The following is a 5,849-nucleotide window of genomic DNA, read 5'->3' on the forward strand; positions in this document are numbered from 1 at the left end:
TATACATATGTAACAAACCTGCACGTTATGCACATGTACCCTAGGACTTAAAGTATAATAATAAAAAAAAAAGAACATCTAAAATAAAAAATAATGAAAATACCAAAAAAAAAAAAAAAGAAACACAGGGTTATAAAATGGCATTTTCGTTTTTATTGGAGGATATGCCCAGCATGCCTCAGACTGTTGCATTTCTAAAGCCTTCACAGATATGGCACATCGCTGAATGGCAGAGATGTGGAAAGCCCCCACGACCATCAAACTCTTACACTTCAGTATAGATTTGTTACGATTAGGGCTAGGACTGCAAGGAATTTCATTCTCACCATTGGATGTCATTGGTATCAGTGTCGACAGGCATGCAGTTTCAGCCTTTGGAACTCGCTGTGTGATCCTTAGGTTTTCAGAAACCTTACCATTTCATGCCCATCAGATCTGGTAATGACACTGTCATCAGTAGAATGGAGATTGGGCTGGGAGCAGTGACTTAGACCTGTAATCCCATGACTTTGAGGCCAAGGTACTTGGATCACTTGCACTCAGGAGTTTGAGTCCAGCTTGAATAACATGGTGAGAACACTTCTCTACAAAACATACAAAAAATAGCCCAGCATGTCGTTGTGTACCTGTAGTCAAAGCCACTTAGAAGGCTGAGGTGAGAGGATGCCTTGAGCCTGGAACCTCGAGGCTACAGTGAGCCCAGTTAGCCCCACTGCATGTCAGCCTGGGTGATGGAGTAAGATGTTGTCTCAACAACAACAAAAGCAACAACAAAATTTGAATGGAGAATGGAGCTGTGTGTTATGTTACAGAATGTTCTGATTGGCTTTGTTCTTCAGGACTACATGATGGCTAATGAGAGAGAGAGAGGAAGAGAGAGAGCTTGAGATTATGAATAAATACTGTCGTTGTTCTCATGTCAATGCCAGTATTACAGATCCACCTTCCTGAAAAGTTTTGCAAAACATGGAATTTGCAGACCAACACTGCATACAGGGCGACCGAGATTGTGTTATTTATAGCTATGGTAAGGAGAAAACATCCATCACAGCTGCTATGATAGGGCTACAACTGATGGTGTTTGCATTAGTTTCCTGCCATCTGCCATCATCCTTCTGGATTTTGAAGATACGAGACTGAATTCCATGAAAGAGATGACAAGACCAACACCACTGGTCCTTGAGTTTTTGACATTGGTGCTCATCTCTCCCATCTATATACAGGACAGAATTTTCCTTGAGATTTGATATTGGTTTTTATTGATTATATTGTCTTGGGTGAGCATTGGTAGACTTAGGCTTTCCATTTGCAATTTTTTTTTTCCTGGAATTATAAATCGTAGCTCACAGGCCATGGAAATACTCTATGTATTTTTCCCATTTCTAAGTCTATGACTCCTGATTATACATGAGATCCTAGGAACATAACCATAGAGGAGAGAAGTTTATGAACAGAGTGCACTCACTTAGAGTCAGAAGTTGGGAAGGAATACGTACATTTCCTGACTGTCACCCTTAAGCCTTTACTCTAACAGGGGTCATGGTGATGTTTCCAAGCCATGGATTTTATGCCAACAGGCCTTCATGGCCAAAATCTTCTAGAAGATAACAATACTCACCTTTGTTCAGTGCTCATTTACCTAAGCAAATGAGTGCAGGTCTTTTCCAAGGGACGTTGGAGAAACCCAAACTTTTACACCTTCCTTGGTTTTGTGTAAACCTACCTCATGAGAACACAGCCTCTTTTTGAGTTAGGCCTTCTTGTGTGAGAACTGTTTTAACTGGATGAGGGATGATGACTGTATATGGGGGCTGGTGACATCTGACTTCTGTTCATCTTGATGATTTTTATTTCCTGTTAATGAAGGGACACACTTGTCTGCCGTTTATATCTATTTTCCATAATGAAACATGCTCTAAGTGGTAAGTCCTAGATATTGCAGGTCAGTCCTGCTCTGATGCTCTCTCACACTGCTGCCAGCTCCTTATGCCTACCTTGCATTGATGGCAAAGTGGTGGCCTCTGCCATCCCCACATCCTTTCACCACTTTGGTGCCATGAAAGGAGCCCATCTCTGTAACAGCGTCCCCTGCTTTGAGCTCTGACCTATGAAGGACGTCCAGCACTTACATCTCAGCAATGTTGGTGTCCCCTGCACTGGTGCAGTGGTCATGGGCAGTCTTTTTTTTTTTTTTTTTGAGCCTAAGTTTTGGTATTGTTGCCCATGCTGGAGTGTAGTGGCGTGATCAGGGTCACTGCCACCTCTGCCTCCCGGGTTCAAGCAATTCTCCTGCCTCAGTCTCCAGAATAGGTGTGATTACAGGCATCTGGCACAATGGTCAGCTAATTTTTGTATTTTTAGTAGAGACAAGGTTTCACCATATTGGCCAGGCTGGTCTCAGATTCCTGACCTCAGTTGATCCTCCCACCTCTGCTGCCCAAAATGCTGGGATTACAGGCATGAGCCACCCGGCCTGGCCATCATGGGTAGTCTTTAAAATCATAGTCAGTTCCTGATTCTTCTTCTACAGGAGACACAATCCAGGATGCTTACTGGTCGAGATTGGATCTGTGTCCCCACCCACACCTCATGTGGAATTGTAATCCCCAATGGTGGAGGTGGGGCTGGTTGTGCTGGTGAGAGTTGAGTGGATCATGGGGGTGGATCTCTCATGAATAATTTAGCACAATCCCCTAGGTGCTATCTGGTGACACAGTTCACAAAAGATCTGGTTGTTTGAAAGTGTGTAGCACCTCTCCTACCACTTGCTCCAGCTCTAGCCATGGAAGACGAGCCTGCTTCCCTTGTAATTTTTGCCATGACTTTATTTTTCTGAGGCCTCCCTAGAAGTTGAGTTGATGAAGCATCATGCTTTTTGTACAGCCTGTGCAACCATGAGCCAATTAAACCTGAGTTTTTATAAATAATTACCCAGGCTTAGGTAATTCTTTATAGCAGTGCATGAAGAGACTAATATATGTGCTTTTGAGCTATGTTATTCTTTACCCCAAAGCTCTACATCCATGCAATTCTGTTCTGATCCTAACCACCCACAGTGAGCCCACACTCCCTAGGTTCTGGGCAAATTTTTCCATTTGCCTAACCTCACATCCAATGCTAGCCCCAATTTGGTGATCTCAGGTCACTCACACTACCCTCCAACTTGCCACAAATTCAAAAGTTCCCATCAGTCACAGGATTACTATGGAGCTAGCATCACTCAAGCAACTAAAAAAATCACTGTATTTGTTATTACAGTGTTATAACAGCTAAAATATATAAATCCAAAGAAGCCAAAGAGACAGACAAATAGGGCTGGGTCATAGAGGATCCCAAACAGATGACTCCATTACCTGCTCAAGGTGGGGTGAGGGGGAATGCATCTCCTGGCTCCACTGATGACTGGTCTCTTTGTGATGAAGCCTTGTGTCTGGGCCTCAGGTGTACATGTCCTTTGGCCCTAGAAGATGATGATGCTTTCCAACTCTCAAACCTGGTTTATTTCATACATATTTTGAAGCAGAATCTCACTCTGTTGGCCAGGCTGGAGTGTGTGCAGTGCACAATCATACCTCACTGTAACCTCTAAGTCCCTGGCTCAGGTGATTTTTTTATCTCATGCTCTCCATTAGCTAGATCTGCAAGTACAGGTGCATGTCACCAGCCCATCTAAGTTTTAAGAAAATTTTGTTGTAGAGATGAGGTCTTGCTCTGGTGTCCAGGCTGGGCTGGATCTCCTGGACTCAAAAGATCCTACCTCCTCAAGCTTCCCCCGAATCTCTGGATTATAGATGTGAGCCACCACACCTAGTCCCAACTCTCACACTTTAAATTGCTGAGTGACAGGTAAGAGCCTGTCTTTTCCTCTTTCAATGCATCAATGGCAGTTCACAGCCACTCAATGCCACATTCCTATTGCTATTATTTACCTACAATCTTCCAAACCAAAGGCAATGTACTTTCAGTGCTTCTAGTGTAGTTCATCCAAAATTACCCCAGGTGAAACATCGGTGATACTACAATGGTCATATGCTCTAGCGACTCTCTGTCTTCCAATTGCCAGCAGTGATGGGTGCTCATTGCAGTCCTGTGGAGAATCATCCAACCCCAGAATCCATACTTAGGGTTGACTTCCCAGGACCATTACCAGTAGTGACTGCTAGGTCATGGTTTCTAGAAGCAGAGGATGAGATAGGGAATCAAGATTTGCATTGAGGGAGTGCTCCCGATAGCTCAGGCAGGGCAGTTCAAGGAAAGCAGGTAACATCAGGTCTGGCTGAAGACCTGCTTAAGCCTGATCTCAGACAGGCTCTGGAGCACAGGCTTCAGCAAAGAAGTGGCCTCATCTTGGTAACCCTGAGACTTCTGTGTCAGTGATTCCCTGGCTGCTAGTTGTTACCAGGAAGGGGGTGATTAACAACCATCTGGGCCATGTGACTGCATGTCAACTGAGTGCAAATCTCTGTAGGAGAGGCACCTACCAGGTGTGAAGGAGGAACCTGGGGAAGGGGGTCTGGGCAGTGCACACACAGACCTTCCTATAAATGGCTTTCAGGAAACACATCAGAATCTCAGGATGTTGGAAATTAGGGGTGGACATAGAAAGAACAAAATATCTGTCCAAAACAAATACAAATGTCCATGGAAAGACAAAATGCTGGGCAGAAAGGCAATGAAAGATCATAAGGGCTCCAAAACATCCTCCATGTGACAGCATTCATTAAGGCAAGGGAGGAACCCTAGACCCAGCTTAAAAGGAAGTGGCTTCAGGGAGAGCTTCTGTGGGCACACTCAGAGTTGAGGTAAAACTCCTGGGATTTTGTCTAATTCCAGTGTGACCGGGGTAGGGGTAGACTTTTGGTAATGTGAGCTCCTGCGTATCAGATGAAGGGGTCAGCAAATTCCTGGACAGGATTCACAAAGATGAGAGGGAGGTTAGAATTCCTAAAAAGCTGGTGGTCAAAAGAATGAGGATGAAGAGGAAGGTGTCCTGATACCTCGGAGGCAGAAGTGAGGCTGAAGGCAGGAAGCTGTTCAAGAGAAGAAGGGAGTTTGGAAAGAAGTGGATCTCAGGCCAGAAACCTTCACCCACCTGGAACCCCAAAGCATTCTAAAAATGGGGGTGAGAGATAGAGGAGGTTGTCTGAGCAGAGGAGGATCCTGGAAGCCAGTGTGGGGGAAGGAAGAGGGTAGCAGGCTGTCGTGAAGTGGGGACTACAGAAAGGGTGAGTAGCTTTCAGAGAAAAGGCCAGTGTCCAGCACTATCCAGGAGTGAATCTGGCTGCTTGTTCTGAAACAGCTTTCCGGTTAGCAATGCTCCATGAGAATGGTTAGTGATTAAGTGATTAAGGTTGGGGTCTATGGTTGGTATTTTGGACGTACGGATGAAGAAGCATCTGGTTGAAGGTGACGTGCGTGATCTCTTGAACTTTGGCTCGGAGAAATTTGATTAAAACAGGAGCGAGACATAAGACAAAACAGAGGATTAGTATGGGAATTAGGAACGGGAGCATCTGCTGTATTACGGGCAGCAGCCATACCGGTGGTCCAGGGGTGAAGGGGTATTGTAGGTTTTTAGTTCTGCTTTAATCCTGTTTAGGGTTTGGATGTTAGTGTCCACTAGGCCTGACTCATTTACGTAATAGCAGCATTCTTCTCCTAAGAAGAGACATGTTCCTCCTTTTTCAGCAGTAAGTAAATCTAATGCTCGCCTATTTTGTGCTGCTACCTGGGCCACTGAGGTAATTTGATGCTGCAGAGAGGCCAGGCTTTCAGCTGAAGCCTCTATGGCCTCTCGGATTTGAGCTGCTAGAAATCGGGTAGACTGTACGGAGTGGACAAGTGCCCCA

General features: G+C 44.9%; 1 long non-coding RNA gene across 1 annotated transcript in view; it reads right to left on the bottom strand.

The window, feature by feature from the left end:
• The window catches only part of LOC108536166 (uncharacterized), a 36,573-nt gene extending 30,730 nt beyond the window's left edge, over window positions 1-5,843 (bottom strand). The window contains exon 1 of the long non-coding RNA XR_001887437.1: window positions 3,354-5,843. This is a non-coding gene — a long non-coding RNA (uncharacterized LOC108536166). The remainder of the gene's footprint in view (window positions 1-3,353) is intronic.
• Window positions 5,844-5,849: the final 6 nt, after the last annotated feature.

Source organism: Rhinopithecus bieti, unplaced genomic scaffold, assembly GCF_001698545.2.
Source record: "Rhinopithecus bieti isolate Rb0 unplaced genomic scaffold, ASM169854v2 scaffold_13621, whole genome shotgun sequence".
Lineage (NCBI taxonomy): Eukaryota > Metazoa > Chordata > Mammalia > Primates > Cercopithecidae > Rhinopithecus > Rhinopithecus bieti.